Genomic DNA, 22,650 nt, shown 5'->3' on the forward strand with positions numbered 1-22,650 from the left:
TTTGGCTTTTCCCTATGGTTTTTGTTATGGGCCCATGGAAATAGGATCTTGTCACGGGTCAGTCCACGAGGAAAACCTCTTGTTTTCCCTTATTCTTTCTTGCTCTTGATGAACCTATCTTGGCACCCTAATGGTGATTTGTCCAAGAGATCACCTAACTCTCCTTGTTCTCTTTCTTGACTGAAAATTTCGATATCTTTATTGAATAATATCAGCTCCTTAAATAGGAGATTACAAGAGGTAGAATCATACTTTTAGGAGGATTCCTTGCTAATCTATTACTCTATCCTGTTAAACTGATAAGATAAGACTGAACTGATAAGATAAGATAAGACTTCCTTAATCTATCCTATTGAACTGATAAGATAAGATAAGAACTGTAATTAAATAAGATAAGACTCCCTACTAATCCATACTACTGAACTGATAAGATAAGAACATTGAATAGATAAGACTCTTACTAATCCTTACTACTGAAAGCAGATAAGGCAAGAATACTAAATAGATAAGATAGGATGAGAACACTAAATTGCTGCTGCTGAGAACACTAAATTACTGCTGCTGCTGCACTAAATTACTGCGTTGCTGCCGGCGTCCACATCAGTTTTTCTATCCTGTCCACCCTTGTTGGAATGAGTTTGGGCTCTTTTCTGAGTTGAAAGTTAGTGTTAGTAATCTAAAGTCTAACATGTGGGGTGTCCATTGTGAAACCTATATCATGGTTTAGTTTAGTGCACTCTCTCAGTTGCTACGGCTACTGCTCCTGCCTTCTTTTCTGATGCTTTTAATTATTTTGGAGAGTTGGGGTGGTAGGCTATAAATACTACTTTTTTTCCTAGGAAAATCTCTATTGGGGATCTTCCTACTTGGACATTTGTAGTTTGAAAGGCAGTGTAGGACGAGACTTGTTTAGGTTTGAAAGTACTTGGATAACTCTTTATCTGGACGGTGAAAATAGTGAGTTTGCTAACTTATTGCTAGGAGAAGACAAACATGTTCCCTTTCCACATTGAAATGATAGACAAACTTTGTGTTATCAAATTACCAAAAAAATAAAAGAAAAATAGCCCAAGAGCTGTGATGGATTTTGGGTCTAATAAAAGGAAGCCTCATATGGCTTCTAATTCAAGGCCTCTTCCCAAAAATAGAGTTAACAGACATTTGTTTTTTTAATTTAAAAGAAAAGCATGTGCATTACATTAAAGGGGAAAATTACTCTAGTGTCTAAACTATGGGGCTTTAATAATATTTTAGAAAAGTAAGAGAGTTTTGAGAAAGTCCTCCCCACCCCCCACCCCCCCCCCCCAAAAAAAAAAAAGAAAAAGCAAAGTTTATCATTTGAAAATTAATGGTAAATTGTTGAAACCTTCCCTGAAGTTTCTGGTTGTTGCTGAAATCTCCCCTAAAGTTTGGTAATTGCAAATACCTCCCCTAAAAAGTAAGAGAGTTTTGAGAAAGTTCCCCCCCCCCCCCCCAAAAAAAAAGAAAAAAACAAAGTTTATCATTTGAAAATTAATGGTAAATTGTTGAAACCTTCTCTAAAGTTTTTGATTGTTGCTGAAATCTCCCCTAAAGTTTGGTAATTTCTAACACCTCCCCTGAAACCACCCCTAAAGTTTGACCTTCATATCAATCCCTTAAAGTAAAGCTGCAATTTTAAATTCTTTTTTTTTATAAAGTTTGTATTTTTGTATGTAGAAACTAATTCAATAGTAACTGCATGGGTATTTTAGACATTTTTATGACTCCTTTTAGAGGATTTTAACAAAGGTGTTTTACTTGCAACTGTATAAAAAGTTCAGGGGAGGTTTTAGCAACAGTCCAAAACTTAAGGTATTTACTCAAAAATTAATATAGCATCAAATGCATTCTTGTGACTCAGAGAGAAAACTTCAGGCCTAGTCTCAATCAATATGTGATTGAGCTGGAAATGCTATCCCAAGCTTCAAGTGAGAAACGCCCAAAATATACTAAACAATATTAGTAGAAACAAATGACAAGAACAAAGTGAACCTGAATCACCCTTCAAGGTAGCGAAAAGTTTCTTATTAGGGGTGCAACTTGGGCCTATAATAAAAAAATCAATGCGACAATGTTACTACGTTAGCTTGGGTAGGGTTGAAGGTTGATTTATGGCAAGGGTTGAAAAATATGAACTCACTTAACCAGGTTAAAGGTCGAAGCGTCAGGTAATTGTAAGAAAAAAAAGAGAATATGGACCAGAACCAATAATATGTTTGAAGGTAGGGGTGTCAATTGGACCAGATTTGGTCCAATCCAATCCAATCCAATACGAGTCCATTACAAATGGATCAGGTTCAATTCATCAGATAGATACTTTGAACAATTTTAGACCACTCCAATTCAATGCTTGGACCATTTAATCTGTTCAAATTGGTTTTAATTTAGATTTTTTCCAATCCAAACCATCACACCTGCATTATTATATATTGGTTAAATATTCAGGTCGAATCTAATCCAATAGATACTTTGGACCGTAAAGTTTCAACTAAGTCCAATTCAAATTGGTTCGTCCGGGGTCCAACCCAAAACCTTTACATTGACACCTCTACTTGATGGTCCAGTGGCTGAGACCTTAACTTTGGCTGGGGCTGAGGCTGATGAAGGAAGAAAGAAAGGGGAGAAAATTGGTCTGATCGATTTCTAAAGCATTGATGTTAGATGGTTTGATGGAAATAAGAAGAGAAGAGCATACCTTGGCAACCGCCGGGGAGATACGGAATATTCCCTTCGTAACCTTTGTTGTAACTGCAGCGATATCCAGGACCATTGTCTGAGTCGACGTCATAACAATAACTATTCTCTCGGCAGGCGAAGGTCGACAAGTTTCTTCGAGCTTCTTCACAGGTCTGGTTCACTATAACCCAATCAAGAACCACAGGGATATCGGTACTTCTAGCAGCGAAGCTGGTGCCTGCAGCTAGGTCGGATGCCTTGAACCTATAACGCTCTTGCTCGGCCAGATGACAAGTTGAGTGGTTGCTCATGCTGCCGGCAATTATGGCGAACCTCTGTAGGCCCTTCGGAATGGTGGTCTGACAACAACCTTCCCCTGAGCATGCCCCGTCGATCAAGTCCTCTCTTTCTTGGCAGACTGACATGCACCCGCTCGTGAAGCCTCCCTTGGACCCTCGGATTAAGCCATAGGCGTCACACTCAATGACTATGAACCTATTTGCAGTGTGTGAGATGGTGTAAGGGGTGCCCTCCAAATCGGTTCTATGAGCACCTGAGACTGGTGCTTCATCATAACAGTTGAAAGCTAGAACCTTATTTACGCGGACATGATAAAGTGATATTTCCAGGACCTCATTGTCAGTGGTGCCCAAGAAGGGTTTAGGGGGATCATAGGAAGTGTTGCAGTTGATGTGGTGTGATGGGCTAATGGAACAACCCTCTCCCATGCCGAATGGGTAGGGAATGCTTATGTTGCCACATTGGGCTTGGCATCCAAGCTTTGTCTCTGCTGATGCTGCCCAGACCAGTGTGAGGCATGAGAGATGGAGCAGGAGATGGGGCACCATGGTTTTCTCTCCTTGCTGGTGTTTTGTTTGGGTTCACAAGTCTCCACCCAAAAAGAGCTCAAATTTAAAAGTGGGTGGGTGGGTGGGTAGTTTGACTTTCCCAGAGGAAGTACTTTTTCAGTTTAGAGTTTAGACTCAAGTGAATGAGGGCTCCCCATCAAACATGTATCCTAAAATATTCTCATTTGGCTCTTCCAGGAAAGACAGGCTTCAGAAATATTTTCATAACTTGGCATACCCTAAAATGTTGAAAAGGACAGTTAGATCAAGCATGATTTAGCTGGGGATGGTCTATGCTCTAGACTAGTCGTTTAATTCCTCCATTTCATTGAAAATTAATCAGAAGATGAGTTCTTGGATTACATTGAATGTCAAACAAGGATTGTTTCATTGGTTATTTTAGAAAATCAAGTCATCAACTTGATAGAGTTGCTTATTGACATTATTTTTCCGGTTTTCCCCATTGTCCATCTCATATATAATTGATTCTCTCTCAAACTGTTCTTTGCAGTGTAAATCTGAACCGGATACAAATTTGCTTCTATTTATTAGTAACTATGATTTACACTCCTACAATGTCTACCTGATACAAAATTTGTACCGTTTTTTTTGGTCTCATTTACATTCTTTGACAGTGCAAATTTTGTATCCCAAATGTTGATGTAAAATTTTTACCACCTTCCCAGTATCTGATCAATAACCTTTTTCCTACCTTCATTTTCTATATATAAAGTCGGAATCGCTTCATTTTACTTCTCACTAACAATTAGTAAGATACAGTCAAATTGTAAGCAAAATTAAACCAGAATTTGCAGTCATCCTTTTTCCACTGCCATGCATTCACATTATCAATGCAAATGAAATCTGCACTGCAAACAAGCTGTGCCTTGAGGGGAAAAAAGGTTGAAAAAATTGTGGTACCTGAACCGCCGCCTTAGGTATTGGTTGTGGCTAAACCGGTGGTTGCTTGACCGCCGGCTTAGATCTTTTTTTTTTCATTTTTATTTATACCAGGTTGATAGCTAAGCCGGCGGACATGACCGCCGGCATAAACCATATACCCACTTAATTGCAGCATTTTTGTGGTACCTGAATTGCTTATTGATTTAGCATTTTCATATATGTTTAATACAGCAAAACCATTTGATAAAAATCAATTTAAAATGAAATCTATTAATTCAAAGATTATATATTAAAATATCCAAAAGACATTGTTCAAATACAATAGCTAATTGACATATAAATAGTACAAGAACTTAAAAAATAATCAAATTCTCTAATAATGCAGCACATCTTCCAATGCAAATCCACTTATCATATTGATTGAACCTGCAAATCAAAACATATTAATATTAGAATGATAGTCAAGTATTTTAACTATAAAGATAGGAATAGTATAATCTTCCCCCAGCTCTTTTCAGCCATGTAAGAAGGGCTGGGGAATAGTATAATCTTGGATATTTCTTCAAACTACATGTAATGTAAGAAGGGCAAACAACATCAAAGGTGGGCAGATTCAGTCCTCGTAAAACTGTGTTCACACCGTTCTCACAGCCCTTTTCAGCCATGCATTGGGAACATCTCCATATTTTTATCTTTTTATTTATGGGGAGATATTTCTAATACACAGATGAAAATGGTTGTAAGAACGAGTGTGAGCACACTTTTGTGAGCACCAAATCCAATTTCACATCAAAGATGGACTCAAAGCATTTGGGTCACTGGACTAGCTTCTTATGACCCTTAGTTTTGTTTAGTTGTGGCATGAAGTAGGTGGTTGGCCACCTGGAGTTAAAATCAGTGTTTTGAGCATAGGATTTTATCTGTAAAGCACTAGCCAGCAAATCCCAGTGAATCCCAACCGGCGGTTTGTCTCTGACGGTCATGTCCAATCCTTTATCAACCTATTAGAATGATATGTTGGACCTTTATGGACCTTCTCTTGTAAATACTTTATCAACCCGCTATGTTCTTTCTCTTCCCTCTTCTTCTTTATTCTTTTTTTCTTTATTATCTGTGTACCATATACAGATTTTGCACAGTTAGAGAGCCTAAGTCATTGAGCATAGCCTCTCATTGATCTTTGCACAATTACAGGTTCATAACACAACATTGAAAATAAAATAACACTTGTATGATCTTTCATCTAAAAAATCTATTGGAATTGATATTTTCATTTAATTTACTGTAAAGTTATAAAAATGAACGAAAATTTACATAGAAAATTAGGAGCCAAAACCTGCGAGTCACATCTTTGGCCCCATGCCCAGCAAAAGCAACTACATATCTCAGAGACCTTATGCAGGCAGTTACTGCAGCTTCTACTTTGTGCTCACTATCAAGAAGTGCATTGGTAGAACCAATATGCACCCACTTCCCTGTCAAGTTTTCTCCATTACAATAGACTTCTGCCCAATGCAGTGGAGGTCCTACTTTTCTTGACCCAAGTGCAGTAGAGACTCCTTGGGAAGAAACTATGGGATCTTCAATTTTAATTCTTTTCATCCTTCTCAATGAAAGAAAACCTGATGTAGTATGCAGCTCTTTTAAATCTGGGGCGGCATCACTCTCACAAATACCTTCTACAGTGGCAGAAAGAGCCATTTCCGATTGTAGCTCAAACTCTAGATCGCCTTTCCTCTTTGAGCCTTCAGCTTTTTTGGTAGGACATGATTCAATATTATCATTGCTTGCCTTTGAATCTAAAAATCCAGTTATGTCATTCAACTAGTCAGGAAGGGAAATATCACTAGATCCATTGGTCTTGCATGTTTAGTTTCTTTCTGTGATTTCACATTTACCTTTATGAGAAGATTCATGGGAAATCCCTCCTTTGGGCATTGTTGTGTCTAATGATAACTGAATGGGAGAGCGAGACACTGCAGCCTGATTCATCCTGGAAACCATCAATGTGGAAGAATTAAAAATCCCCATCTCCTTCCTAGTTGCATCTTGGTTTGAACAGCCAGGCATGTCAGCTTCTAGTTTGAGAGAGGCCACATCCAGCACAGGCAGGAACCTGAAATATATTCACAATTGCAATTGTTGTACTTTTTTTTTGCTAAATTACAATATGTACTTCAGATTACCTTTATTTATAAGTTAAAAAGAAAGTCGGCAGACAATATTCTAGATTCCCAAGTTCTTATTACTATTAAGCATAGTATTCAGGTATCACACACATATTGACATTTTTTAACAAAGCAAACCAAATTTTGAACTTTTTTAAAAACACAAAAAGAATACATGGATTATTCAGGAAACTATAATAATACAGATTTGCAGAGTTAGGGAGACTCTTTGGTATCACTTCAAATTTTCAGGTTGAATCAGTGCTTCCCAGAAAACTACATCTTCTCTTTTTGGTCCAGCATTAAAGGGGCTCAGCAAATGCAGTAGCATCTTATAGCCTATGCTGCCTTTTGTGATTATATGGACGATGTGGTTGGGGTGGAACTGACATACTTTTGAACACAAATTGGTTTGAATCCCTCTATCATAGCTCAGCATCCTGTACACACTAACATCACTAGCTGGTTTACATGGTTGAGTACAACTCTGGGAAAACAACAAGCTATGATAAGTCTCAACAGATTTGCCTTGATAATCTATCATATGTGGGAAGCAAGGAATAAGAAACTATTTGAGAATATCAACCCAGATCCTATGCAAGTGATTAAACTAGCACTAAAATTCCAGCTGGAGTACCCAACAAATAGGACCATGCCACTTCATCATCAACCATTACCTCCAAACAATATTCCCTCTTTATTTACTGATGACTCTTTTGATCCAAATTCAGGTGCTGCAGGACGAGGGTTCATCCTCCAACATTTCAGTGAAAGATACACCATTGCAGAAAGTGGGCTTTCATGGGTTCTCACAAGCTATGATGCTGAAACTTGAGCCTTGTTAAGAGGATTACAAGTGGCTCTTTCTAATGGCATCACACATTTTTGGTACATACAGATAATGCTGCCTTAGCAGAATTTGCGAATTCAGATCGAGTAACCCACTGGATTGAACTGCTACACAGAAGTCATTTGATATGACTAATATCCTCTTTTGATTTATATATTTTGTACATATTGATATGACTAATATCCTCTTTTGATTATATATATTTTGTACATATTTTAAGACAACATAACCAGGCAGCCCATCTTTTTGTAAGGGGCAAATATAATCCCCTCATGTAACCTTTTCTATATGAATATATCCTTTTCATTTTTGCTTTAAAAAAAACAAAATCTCATGGGCAATTTTTAAAAGGGCTCTCTACGCAAAACAGTTCAATACAGAGAGTATTTTAATTGCCTCTGACTCTACGCGGGTGCTTGGAGCGCTTCAAGAGAAAGCTTCTATCCACTGGTCTTACCGATGGCTTTTGCAGAAGACCAGCCTTCTGCTAAAATCTTTTAGGCCTTGCAAAAGAGAAAGCACTTTAATCTTAAGATTCTACTCATTGAAGCTTTTGTCAAAAAATGACCAAAGTTTTGAATTGATGTTTTCTATACAAAATTGATCTGAACCATCATTTCAAATTTGATTAAGCTATAAGCCATCTATGAAACTTTAGTAGGTTGAGCTATATATCCAAATTGATTACGAATCATTATTTCAAATTTCTAAGGCGCGTATGTTCCTTAACCTACTTCCAAATTTGATTAACCTACTTGTTTACACATATTCCTCCATAGAAAAACAGAGCAGAATATTTAGAATTAAAATAGATGAAATGAGATATATTAGGAAGGACATGAAAACAAGGTTTATCTTCTATATCATTCCACGAAGGATATTTTTCCAACCATTAATTCCACTTTATGGGCATGTAATCAAGTCATATGTCAGCTTGAACATAAAATTTCCAGGTTTAATACAATTCTTGGTCCGTATCCTTCACTATAGTGCTCGAAGCCTCAAAGGGATGCTTGTGACTTTCATTGAATGAGCCAAAATATTTTCATGAAAACATAAGTAAAAAATAGGGTAAATTGTTGAAACCTCCCTTGGAGTTTGATAATTGCAATCACCTCTCTTGAACTTTTTGACATGGTTGTCGGTAGATTCCCTCTAAAAAAGAGCATGAAAATGTCCACAATACCCATGTAATTACTTTTAACAAAAATGTTTATTTTCCAAATTTTCTCTTCATATGAATCACTACCCCAAACCTTTTCAATCTCTTTTCTAAAATTGATTTATTGCCCTTCATATCAATCACTCAAAGGTAAAGCTGTGACTTTAAATTTTCTTTGTTTTGGTGTTCATAAGATTTTGTATTTTTTTCCCACAAGACCAGATTCAATAGTAGTTACATGGGTATTTTGGACATTTTATGCATTTTTTAAGAAGATTCTACTGGAGATGATCTACTTGCAACTGTATTAGAAAGTTCAAGGGAGGTGATTGCAATTATTAAACTTTATGGAAGGTTTCATCAATTTGCCCCAAAAATTATGCATATAAAAGAAAGTTTAAAACTGGAGAAGCATTAAACTTACCATATATGGATAGCTAGAGAGGAAAAATAAAAGATTGATTAAGGGAGTTACCAATGAAGTAAAGGCTCAACTGAACTGAATGACCTATTAATTTATCCTTGGTTTGGAAAGAAAACAAATACAAATATATAAAGTGCAAAATCTTGTATTTTGTATTATTTTGTATGCGTTTTTACAGTATTTGTAATCTTTTCAAACTGAACCTAAGGCTGAGTTTGGAAGGAGTACAAATGCAAATATGTAGAGTGCAAAACCTTATATTTTGTATTATTTTGTATGCATTTACACTGTATATATTTGCATTTATACTACTTCCAAGCTGAGTCTAAGGAAGTTGTGGGTTTCTGTTTTTACAAAAAAGATAAAAGTAAATGAGTCTTTCATTCAGATCAAGTAATTCAATCATTATTAAATGGGTCCTAGATTTGAAAGTCTCTCGACCTAATTGATTGCATGCAATGATTGAAAACAAACTAGTGATTCAAATACCAAAATGGTACAAACTTTTTCATTTAGCCTGTGTTTGGTTGCAATGCAAATAAATTTGTATTGATGCAAAACTATGACGGTGCAAATGATTTGAATGTAAATTCTGATCTATTTTCGTTTCAAACTTTAGCGTATTTTGTTTGACTGCAATACAAATGAAGTAAATTAAGACATAAAACAAAATAAAGTAAAATCCAAAACAAAATTAAACAAGAATTTGTATTTTTTTTTCATTTGCATTCTCATGCATTTGTACTCGTGCAAATAAAATTGCACTGCCACCAAACACAGACTTAAGCTCAGTTTGAAAAGACTATAAATACAAATACGTATATACAAATACATACAAAATAACACAAAATGCAAGATTTTGCACTCTACATATTTGTATTTGTACTCCTTCCAAATTGAGTCTTAGGCTGTGTTTGGTTGCAGTGCAAATTTATTTGCACTTGTACAAATGCATAAGAGTGCAAATGAAGAAAATGCAAATTCCCATTTAATTTTGTTTTAGATTTTAATTTACTTAATTTTCACTACAATCAAACAAAATAAATTATATTCCAAACAAAAACAGTTCAGAATTTACAATCAAACCATTTGCACTGCCATAGTTTTGCATCAGTGCAAAATTATTTGCATTGCAACTAAGCACAGCATTAAGGTAAATGACAAGAGAATTAATTAAAACTTACATTATATTAATCAAGGTTGTCAACAGGTCAGATTTGGTACTGGTTTGCCTTCACCTTAATCTAAGCCCTCTGGTGCTTCCACCCACACTTAACCCAGCTTGACTTAACATGGAATTTCTGAACCTACCCCAACCTTTTAAGTTTTAGTCCAATACCAACCTCAATTGACCAGAAGTCTTTCAATTATATTTTATAACACATTCTAAAAGCCCAAGAGAAATTGATTTAAGTTAGAATTTAATTATGGGTTCCAATGTGTCATTGAACTGATAATACCTATTTTTGAAAAACCGGTAACTAAAATTAAATCGAAGCTAATTGATTAATAGGTTAATCAGTTCAGTTAATTATCAGTTTTTTGGTTTTTTTATTTTTGTAATATATTATAAATAAAGGTTAACCACTCGTTTTTATATTGGTTAATTGAATCGAACCAATCAATTCGGTTCGGTTTTTCGATTTTTCATGATCCAACCAGCGACCGCTTTATCAACTTCCAAGTGTTGGATTGAATATGGATGATGGATCCACCCTATCCAATCAGATATAATACGATTAAATCCATATTCGAAACCGATGTGTGTTAGTAAAAGAATGTTACAACAGTTTTTACTTTTAACCCTATTTTATATCGGATCGCATTCCAAATTCGATTCGAATCCAAATGGAAACGTATCAAATATGGATTTACCTTGCATCCGATCCGTTCGCAGCTTGCGCTAAGTCGGTAACGAAATTCCCGAAAGGGAATGGAGTCAGAAGAGGCGGTTACATCGTTTAATCTCAGTCGTCCATCTAATTTCCTCGTGCCTATAAATAGTTATCCCCTTCTAATTGCGTCCGCGTGCAGCTCAAGCGGGCTCCGCTTCTTCCCCATCTCTCCCGGTTTTTGGTCGGTGGCTATTACTGCTCTTCCATAATGTCCTGGAGTTCTATGAGCCTTTCCTTTCCTCTCGAGTTTTGGCGATTATTATCTTGATCATGCAGGATTTTGTCAGGCTTTTGAATTTCTCAGTTAATTTGACCCATCGTGGTTGCACGGAGTGCTATTTTGAGTTGGTTTGATCAGTCTTTTGTTGGATTTTTGGGAATTGTTGTCTGTTCAACAACACCGTTTATTTCTTTGATTCAAGACCTGTTTGATTTCGATTTTTGGATTATCTATTGGCAGTGATATGATTATTGTCCTGCAGATGTGCTTATTTGGTGAATTGTTTTAGAGGGTCCTGAGATGGATGGGTTTGCATTAGACTTGAGTTGGATTCTTCTCTGATTTAGCGATCTTTAAATTTGTATTGAGGATTAGTTTTGATTCTCTCTGATTTAGCGGTTTTTAAATCGGCGTTGAATCTTTGTGGTGGTTTTCTTGTTCATCAGGTAGATTGAGTATTCCTTGGCTGCATATATTGGGTGATGGATCATCTATTTGACGAAGAATAAGTTCTCCTCATCTCTTAGCCTTTTCTGTTCCTGAATTTCTCAAGTGTTCTTTTTTTATACGGATACATACGTGCAAGTTTGTCATGAATTTACAGGATTCAGAAGGTCAATTTGAACTGGACATGTCTATTTAGATGCCTATTTCATAAGGGGGTGTTTCTCGGCTATACAAGTTCATATTTAAGTTTATAAGCATGATGATAATTCAGAAGTTCTACATAGGATCCTAATCCAGTTATCATTCTTTTCTAGGGCGATGTGAATTGGGTACCGGGATTGTTGAGGTTTGAAGATTTTGTTACACCACTTCCTTTTTTTTAATTAGTGGATTTAACTGTAAGCAATCATGCAGTCATTTATTCATGTTCGTAGTACCTTCTGCCGTAAAGTTTGTATAAGCTAAATTTTGATCCTACAGATGGGCATGCTATTCTTTTTTCATTCACTTTAGTTAAACTTTTATGATTTCAGTTCATTTGGTGGGAGGTTGAATCGGAGGTTGTATTTCCTGTGCAATACAGTGGGGATATGAGCAAAGCCTTTGTTGTGGATGTTCTCTTTGGTTTCTCACAAAAGAATTTCTGTGACCGATCAAAAAAAATTATGTGCTTACCAATTAAAAATTTTTCTCTATTGAGGGGCTAGAATATTCTCTTTTCAATGTATTTTTGGTTTCTTATGCTTGGGTTGTTTGTGACTTTTTATAAAGAAAAAAGGATTGACAACCCAAATAATAACAAATTTATGCATTTGATGAGGTTTCATAAGAACAACTATGTAATGTTAAGAGCTTTAAGGAGCATGCGAAGTGCTTTGGGTCTGTGATTTTCAGATCTTGTGGTTGTGAGGAGCTTTTGTCATCCAGATTTTTATTTTCTGAAGCCTTTGTAATTGGCATTAATTTTTTATTAAAAGATAGAATATATATTGAGGAAGATAATTGGATTGGGTTTATATTATTGAATCTAATTGGATATCAGTTTGATGTCCTAACCATTTGATTTTTTTTTTCTTTGTTGTTTAAGACAGGCCTGTCCCTGTAATAGAACTTCTAGTTTTCATCTATACTTTCCACCTTTTATCCTCTTCATATCTGATGGATCATTTTGTACATTGAATGGGTTATGGTGAAGTCTGTCTTGAACATTCAGGACTTGGATTGACAGTTCTTTTTTAGTGAAATTTAACAAGGTTTTATGTGGAATACCATAGAATCCTAGTTAATGAGAAAGTGTCATAACTCATTGTGAATGGTCTTGGTTGGCTTTCAGTTGCTGTTCCCATCCCTTATTCGAGGAACTATTTTTGGTGTTCTCACTGTTGGAGACTTTGAATTGCAACTTAATCTTACAATAAATCAATTGGCTAGAGGCCTATGAAAATGCGTTTTTTTGTGACATCAGAAGTTTTAATATGCAATGTTTGTGATCTTCATGTAATAATGAAGAGTATACAGATGATTGCTATTGCAGAAGAAAGCTTTCATGGCTATACAGATCTCTAATTGGTATGAGGATCTTTCAGTGGTTATTTGATTCATCAAATTTTCAGGGCTATTCATAAGAGGGTTTTCGTGGCTATACAGATAATGACTATTGCACAAGAGGGTTTTCATAGCTTATACAGATAATGACTATTTGCAAAAGAGGGTTTTCGTGGCTTATACATATAATGATTATAGCTAAAGATGACTTTTGTGGATATACGGATAACGGCCATGAAAGAGGAGGGTTTTCATGGCTGTATATATCTCTTACTAAATTGGCAACATGACTTTGGGTCCTTCCACTGTGCAGAAAGCTTCTTGATGCCAAGTGTAAGTTCTTGGTAGTTGTTGCATCTTAGTTCTGTTTTCTTTGGATTAAATGGTTCTGATGGAGAGATTCTTTCAAGATGTTGAAACTTGTTAGTACTTATGGTTTATGAGTTATGTGGAAGATTTTAGCTTTTATTGGTACATTATAATTTGTGGTTCCAATCTATTGTGTAGAGGCTTTAGTTCTAGTTTGGCTTTTCCAGCCTTTCTCCTCTTCCATTCGCCTTTAGAAATTGGTACATGTATTAGGTAGATTATAATTTCCATTATCTTGTTATTCATGGGCTTTTTTAAGTTCCTGCAATGTTCATGTGTTGCTGGATTGTGATTGCATTAGGACTCAGTCAGCCTATGGCATATCTTAGGTGATTTGATCCATTTTGGTTCATGAATCTGCTGCCTTGCTTGTATTTGATTTGATCTGTCATTTTGTGGTTTTGACAACTTGTTTTTTTTGTTATCTTCTTTGGAAGATTGACTCAAGAGATTCCTGGTTTTTATTTGGACGAGAGATGGAATGGTATCTGTTCTAAAACTCATGAGTGTGGGTTCTTCTTTTATTATGTACAATTCATGAGCTTTTAGTCCTAGTTTTATTCTTCTTAGGCAGTGCTTTGGATAATCATTTTGGTTTTGTTGTTCTGCAGCGATATTGGGAATTTCTCTATTTATGCTTTGGTCTATCTTACAAATATTGATCAAGAGATCCTGTTATTAGAAAATATCTGTGCTCAAAATGAGTTTATCATTTTTCCCCGTATGTTCTCCTTGGCCCTTCAATTTCCTGATGACTGGTTCCATGGGAATGTTTATGTTGTGGGCTTTTTTTTGATAGTAAAATAAGATTGATTAAAAGAAAAAGGAAAGAACAAGATAAGGTGACAAGAATCGCCCAAAAGAGAGAGTAAAACCACTCAATAACAAAGACTCACCTCTACCCGTACTAATAAAATATCCAATACACCCACAATCTTCAACAACCTTATCTACCCTCAATCTTCAACTCCAACCTTTCACTCACCTGACATACAATGGCTTCCCAAAATCATTAACCCCTATCCATCTCTCATACAACTAAGACACCCTACTGATGAAAACTAGACTCCATGTTGGTTCCACTCGTATTTGTGTCCACTAGCTGTCCTGCTTTATTGGATAAATTAGAATCCAACACAATTCTTCTCTTATTAAGATTCTTATGTTGTGGTGGATTATAAAGCCATTTGAAATTTGACATGAGAGATTGGAGTTCCCATCACATCTCACCACTCGTTTTGTGCTGATTCTCATTTAATAAATTAACATCAAATTATTGAATAGCCATGTTTGGTCCTTCGGGAAAGTGCAAGTTCCATTAAATTGAGTTTTTCCATTCTCATACGATTCTCACTTGGTTTATCATATAGTTCTCCTAATTACTACTTTACATACTCATGGTATTGAAGTGATGAAAGGTGACTTGCCTTGAAGGACAAGTAAACAAGAAGTAAAAGTCATCCATACTTCGGATATCTTTAGAGTATGTTTATTCTGACCAAGTTTTAACTGAAAAAGAACCTACTTCCATGATATAAAAACTAGCCTTTCTACTAGAGTTGTAAACAGATGATGGAGAATTGTAATTGGATGTATAAAAATGTGGAAACATGTTTCTCTCATGACATGAAGGTTGATTTCTGTTGCACATAGGAATATGGATATCTTCACCTTGGCATCCCTAGCTCTATTAGTTATATTTTAACCAAGATGAACTAAATTAATTTGGAAAGTATTTTTCAATGGTGTGTCTTTGAACTTTTGGCAATGTGCTAATCCGATGTGTTATATAAGAACTATGCTTTGCAAGTATATCGTGTTGTTTTAGGTGAATTACCTTGTTCTTGTCAGTATAAAAAGGCCATTACTCAATTTTTCTCCTGACTATTTGCGGTTTTGATAAGGATGGACTGAATGCAGACCTAAGCTATTGAATTTTGGTATGAAGTGGCTCCTCCTGGACTGAAACCTGTATTCTCATGATTTGTTAGACCAAGAATTTACTATCACGATTCGTAATTCTCATCTGGGACAATGTAGTCATTATAGTATATAAAATGGGGAAAAATAGTCATGGAAAAGCTCTAGATGGACATGTTATCGGAGGAGAAGTCTTGCTGCGCTCTGTCCTGATTTCAAATGCAATGCAAGATTAACATTGTCATTTCACTCTGTCCAATTTCAAGGAAAGTTATTGTATTGGATGAAAAATGATGCCGTTATTAAGCAAGTGCATTGCTTGATCAACTTAGTCATTCTTCCGCAGTTTGTTCACTTACAAGCAGTCTCATCATCTAATCTCAATCACAACAGTCAAAGTGCTTAAATCCTAGAAGGCAATGACTTTGAACTCCCTTATTGTGGGTTGCATTTGTCTTCAGTTAATTTTGGGAATCTCTTTTGATCAGGATTATTAGTTATTTGCATATGATTGCATCACAATAAGGACCTTTACTCCATCCATTTTTATTGACCGCTGAAGGGTTATTGTTTTATAGATGATATGGTGAGTTGGTACATGGGTATTGAGAGTGCTGATATGAATAAATTCTTTTCGTTATATTGTATCATCATCAAGACATGTTCTATTTATGTTTTGATAGGCAGTGGAATGATTATTGCTCTGCACATTTGTGGAGTTGCATGGTTTCTGAGGATTCTCCGATATAGTAGACTTTTAGTTCGTGTATTCTTCTTCCATTCATCAAATCTTCATGGCCACACAGAAGAGGGTTTTCATGGCTATATAGATAATGATATTGCAAAGAGGATTTTTGTGGGTACAGAGAAGTGGGTTTTCATTGCTATACAGATCTTTAACTAAATTGGTATTATGACCTTTGGGTGATTCTTCCGTTCATCAATTTTTCCAGTCGGTAGTCCTTTCTGCCGATGTTTTGCACCAAAAGTCTCTATATAGATAATGACTATTATGGACGAGGGTTTTTGTGGCTACACAGATAATGAATATTGCGGAAGAGGGTTTTCATGGTATTACAGATTGTTTTGCGTTGGTAGGGAATTTAAAAACAACGGGCAGACGATTATTTAATCCATGCCTCTCAAGTGTGTTATTTCATTTTTGAGATTGGTTGGAAGTTGGGTTTTATTTGACATTTGTGCTGGAAGTCTCTATACAGATAATGACTATTGCAGAAGAGGGTTTTCATGGTTTTACAGATTGTTTTGTGTTGGTAGAGAATTTAAATGCAATGGGCAGACATTTATTCAATCCATGCCTCTCAAGTGTGTTATTTCATTTTTGAGACTGTTTGGATATAAAAAGTTGGATTTTATTTGACATTTCTGCTTTGATAAGTCATACTACTTGAGGCAGTTTACTTGAACATACAGATTCTAGCATTTCTGTATTTTTTTGTATTATCGACTATAATTCTTTTATAGGATATCAGTATGTTGTTTAATTGTTTTATAGGAAAGTGCAAAAGTCTTCCATTTGCTTGGATTTGATTTGATATGTCATTTGGTGGTTTTGAAAATTTGCCTAATTATTATTTTTTTGTCTTAGATTGAATCAAGACATGTTGGTTTTAATTTTGACATGAGATAGACTGGTTCTAAAACTGATGATGTCGAGGCTGGTTTCCCAAGGTCCTGATTGTGGGGGACTTCCATGCCTATGAGTATTGATTCTTCTCTTAGTATATACAATTCATGAGTCAGCATTTGGTCCTAGTTATGGTATCATTTTATTGGTCAGTTTTGTATCAGCTTTGAATAACTGTTTTGGTTTCGTTGTTCTACAGGGATATTTGGGAATTTCTATTTTTATGCTTTAATCTTTTTTGGCATGAGGTGGCTGCTCACAGACGTGAAACATGCATTCTCATGCTTGTCAGCCCAAGGTTTTACTATCATGATTGGTAATTCTCATCAAGGACCATGTAGTTTTGATAGGATATAAAGTAGTCAAAGTGGTCAAATAGTCATGGAAAAGCTATAATTCCACATGTTATCAGAGAAGTGTTGCAGCCCTCTGTCATATTTGCATGCTGTCCAATTGCAATGGAAGTTCTTGTATGTGATGAAATATGATGTGGCTGTCTGCAATTGCACCACTTAATCAACCTAGTCATCCTTCCACATTCACTTACAGTCAGTCTCACTATCTGATCTCTATAGTCCAATGCATATAAATCCTAGATGACAATGGTCCACAGCTCCTATATTGTGGATTTCACTTGTCTGCCTGTTCACTACTGGTTAGTCTCACAATCTTATCTCAACAGTCCAATGCATCAAAATCCTAGAAGACAGTGCTTTTCAGAACCTCTATTGTGGGTTTCACGTGTCTTTGGTTGATTTTTGAAGTTTCATTTTTTCATGACCACCGGTAATTTGCCATTATATTGCATCAGAATCAGAACTACTCTTTCCATTTTCATTGGCAGTGGAATAGTTATTGTTCTTCAGATTCGGTGAGTTGGTTCATGATTATTGAGAGTGTTGATATAGATGAATCATTTTTTTTTTTGCCTTAACTTTCGGTTAGGATTCTTTTCTCATTTGACATTAAGTTAGTTTTGATATTTACTTTTGATTTCACTCGGATTGAGCAGTTTTAACATCAGTGTTGGATTTTTGAGTTGGCTTGCTTGTTATTGACTGAGATTTTTGGATGAATTTTCTGGTTTACATAGACAAATTACAGGTTCTTGTATTGCTATTTGGGATTCAAAGGGTTGATTTGAACTTGACATGGCTTATATATGCCTAATTCAAAAGGTGGTTCTCATGGCTGTTCAGATTCCTATTTAAATTTTATGCATGATGATTGAGAACTACATACATCTAAATCCATTAGTTGACTTTTCAGGCGGACTGGGTTTTTTTTCTGGGCACAAGACATTTCAGGTTTGTTGGTGGTTTTGGAGTATTTTTTTCCAATTAAAGTGGATTTAATTTGAAGCAATCACAGTCATTGCAGTAAATTGGGTGGTAAGGATTGGATATTATCTGAGTGTCTGCTTGTCTGAGACCTCTAGTTATATCTTTGGTTTATTCCTGAACTTATTCAGGGTAATTTAATTATTGTGGCATATAAAGTTAGACCAAAGTAATCATAGAATATCTCCTCTAGATGCATACTTTATTGGAGGAAATATCTTGTATCAGCTCTATCCTGACAGCCACTTTGAAGCAACTTAAGCCTCATAATTGCATATTGTCCAGGTACAATAGAAGTTCTTATATGGAATGAAAAGTGACGTGGCTATCTAATATCAGTTGTCCATCCATTCATCCTCTGCCTATTCACTTGCCAGTCAGTTTCACTACCTATTCTCAATATTCCAAGTGCAACAAAATTCTAGGAAAGCAATGGCTTGCAACCCTTTTACTGTGGGTTTGATCCGTCTTTTGTTAGTTTCGAACTCAAGAGAGGTTCTTGTTCCTTTTTGATTGGCAGCAGAAAATTATTATTGCTCTACATATACAATGAGATGGTACATGGTCTTTTACTTTTGAGAATGTTGATATTTCTTTTCTCATTTTGATTTCGAGTGTATTGATTACTGCTCTGTAGATCTGATGAGTCAGTACTTGGTTTTTGAGGGTGATGAGATATCAGTGTTTTCCCTATGTATTTAGTTTGGATTACTCTCTAGTATAATGATTTTCAAGTTAGTGTTGGGCTTGTTTTGATTTCTTCTTCTTTAGCAGCTTTTAAATCAGCATTACATCTCTGAATTGGTTTGCTTATTATTCTAGGAGATTTGTGGATACTTTTCTGTTTATCCCTTGTTCTTATTCTTATCTTCTTTTCTTTCCTGAAATTATCCACTCCTTGAACCTATCAGACAAATTTCAGGTTCTATTGTTAATTCTCTGGTTCAGAAGGTTGATATAAGCCAGATGGAGATAACTAATTCATAGGGGATTTTCATGGTGCTATTGAGTTTAGTCATGTTTTGTACATGATTGAGAAGATCTGGGTTTTTGAATCCATTTATCAAGTTGTCAGGTGGACTGGGCAAATTTGGTAGAGTGTGTTGGTTTGGTGACATTCTGAGTTGTTTTTTTTTTGTACAATTTGCCTTTTGCTAATTTTAGCAGATTTAAGTTCCACCAATCTATTACCTATAAAACTATTTTATTTTTTGCTTATTAAAAAAAATCCTCGTGGTACTGACTTTGTTTGTCTGGGTTTGATCTCTCTTTTGTTTTTGCATTAGATTGTATCAGAATCAAGATCTACTCTCTTCCCATCTGAGGGTGCTCAGATGGTTGGGTTTGCATTAGACTTCTCTTTGGATTCTTATCTGATTTAAAGAAATTTTAATCAGTTTTCGATGTCACTTCCTGAATTTATTAATGCTTTATTCTTTTATGTGGGGATTGTACATTTTCAGGATTCCTACGTTGATTTAAACTATAGATGGATATAATGAACAAGTGAGTTCTTGTGGCCATTCATATTCCTATTTAAGTCCTGTGTGATTGGGTGTCACATTGTTTTTAAACTTGCATGGAGCTTGCTATCTTGTATCAAATATTCATGAAAAATGATATAAGAGGTTGAATAAAAAAGGAAGTGTTCTTATCTTATTTCCTTATTCCCATATGAATTGGCTTGTCTTTATTCTTGGTGTGGCAATTATTTTGATTGGTAACTGTCTTCTTTAATATATTCCTAATGTTACATACAAAGATGTCCCCATGGAAGGTTGCCTCAGCAAGCAACCCAAATATATCTTTTGTATTGACTAAAACTAGAAGCTAGATTCCCCATTAGTCAACCCCCAATACAATCGAGTCTATTTTTTCACCCCTTGTTTGTGGCTAATGCATCTGCTGAACTGGTTTCCTTTCTTGGTGTAGAATTGGACACCATTATGTGGCCTATACATACGAAACAAGGGAATGGATATGAGGGGACGGAAATAGTAAATATACAGGTGGGTTAGTCGCAAAGGAAATAAAAAAAAATGTTGAAAGAGCAATCCTTATTCTGGTCACAATTTACATGTTAGAGAGGAGTGATGCTTTATTCCTCCATTAATAGAATAGAGATCCACTCCCTTGTTTCTTATAGGCTTCATGTTCTACATAAAGAATTTATGGTTTCTTTATGTACTTTAGGAAGAAAATCAGCAAATAAAGTAAGAAGTGAGAGAAGAGAAGCCAAGGATAAAGATGCAACGTTTGAGGGAGAAAAGAAGGATATATGCACAGACTACTGTAATGGAGAAAAAGGCATAAAGGCCAATAAAATAAAGCAAAAACAAGTCTGTTAACAACCCTTCTTAGGTACACTGTACGCCATGTGTAACAATTCAATACTCTGCTTTTGCACTATAAAATTGAATAGTTAATTGTTTCTTGCTTTTCTACTAGATATGAACCTCTCCTGTCATCAATTAAACCAGCTTAATCTACTTCTTTTGTTGAGTTGTGCCTTGAATTCCAGTTTGCAGCTTGCTCCATGATTCAACCCAAAGCTTGTGGGGAATTTTCATTAAGGTCTGTGGTAGATTCCAATCCGCTTTGTATGTGGGTCCTATATATTATGTAGTTTTTTGTTTTTTGGCAGTGGATTTACTTTGCATCTGCCACACTGAGATTTTTGGGTTTGAGATGTTATTCAACTCTGTACTCCAACTTTTATCTAGTGGATTTGTACCTTCTCCGTGGACGTATGCCAAAGGCCGAACCACGTAAACTTGTGTGTTGTGTTATATATATCTTCTCATCATCTTGTTTTTGCTTTGTTTTGTGCCATCACGAATCATCATACATGTTGTCACGCTCATTTAATGCAAGCCGGACCACCCCTTGAGAAGCTTTTGTAAAATGCTTAATTAATTAGCAACACAATAGAGATTTTGTTCTGCTCCGTTTGCGGTGTAAATCTAATATGGATACAAATTTTGCACTTGATTCAGCATTTGTTCATAACTGGATCTAATATCAATAAGGGCAACTTATTGATTCAGCATTTGTTCTAAGGGCAACTTTTTGTTTTGAATATGAATAAAAAGTAATATTTTTACAAAATAACTATAGTAAGATTTTTTTTCAGAAAAATATAAAAAAAGGGCAGGAATACTGTTCGTCATCTTCTCTGCCTCTGTATTCATGCGAAGAAATGTCTGTGATGGTTCCACTCTACTTTTCCATGTTGGTGGCGTATGGTTCGGTGAAGTGGTGGAAGATATTTACACCGGAGGAATGCTCCGGCATCAATCGGTTCGTTGTCATGTTTGCTGTTCCGGTGCTATCATTCCACTTCATATCTCACAACAACCCATAACAGATGGGCACCAAGTTCATACTGGCCGATACTGTTTCTAAGATCTTGGTGCTTGTTTTGCTCTCCCTCTAGGCCAGGAGGATTAGATTGCTTAATCACTCTCTACGTACCAAGTCAGAAGTTCGGCCACATTCAGTAAACACTCCAGCCCCACCTCGCGAGTTCAACCATAGCAACAATGAGCTTTCTGCAATGCCGATTTGGCTTTCGGCTACCGGTCGGCAGCCAGCTCCCGGCTATCCGGGTATGCCGCATCATCCGACGCCTACTCCCTCTAGCCAACGCCACGCACATCGAATTTCAATGTATTGGATACAACGATGGTGACAACATTAAATACACCGACGTGGATCAGATCTCCCGCAGTTGGGAGGGTTTTCCGGCAGACGTCACCAGCATTCTCCGGCATGAAAATGGTGTGGGAGTCACTGGGGAAGGGTCAAGTTCGGGGGGACAAACAAGGGTGCAAAGATGTTGAACTCTGAGGTACGCGGTAGAGTAGGCAGGTCTGCTCTGTCGTATGAATAGAGAGGCAGCTCAGCTCCGATCAACACCATCAACTCGGCTGCGCTACAAGCCTACAACTACACTATGACGCCACCCTGTCGGCCAGACCCACCTTCCGGCGGCCTAACTCGTTCATCGGCATCTTCTGCATCAGATGTTGGGCGGTCCAGCAATGAATGCCGGCAAGTAGGGCACGACGAGTGTGACACCAGCCATGTGTCTATGCACTTGACATGGAACCCATGGCTGCATTTCGGCAAGATGATATCTTATCACCGATCCATACACTGCTACCGGAATCTGGCGCAATGCTTTCTTCTTAAGCCCAATTGCAGCTAAACGT

At 36.3% G+C, this 22,650-nt stretch overlaps 1 long non-coding RNA gene across 1 annotated transcript; it reads left to right on the forward strand.

Annotated features, from left to right (window-relative positions):
• Nucleotides 1-11,039: 11,039 nt before the first annotated feature.
• On the forward strand, nt 11,040-21,209 carry LOC109115176 (uncharacterized). The gene is made up of 2 exons (XR_002023048.2): nt 11,040-13,492; nt 15,433-21,209. It is a non-coding gene; the product is annotated as an uncharacterized LOC109115176 (long non-coding RNA).
• Nucleotides 21,210-22,650: the final 1,441 nt, after the last annotated feature.

This window comes from Nelumbo nucifera, chromosome 3 (assembly GCF_055504915.1).
Source record: "Nelumbo nucifera cultivar China Antique chromosome 3, China Antique-T2T, whole genome shotgun sequence".
Lineage (NCBI taxonomy): Eukaryota > Viridiplantae > Streptophyta > Magnoliopsida > Proteales > Nelumbonaceae > Nelumbo > Nelumbo nucifera.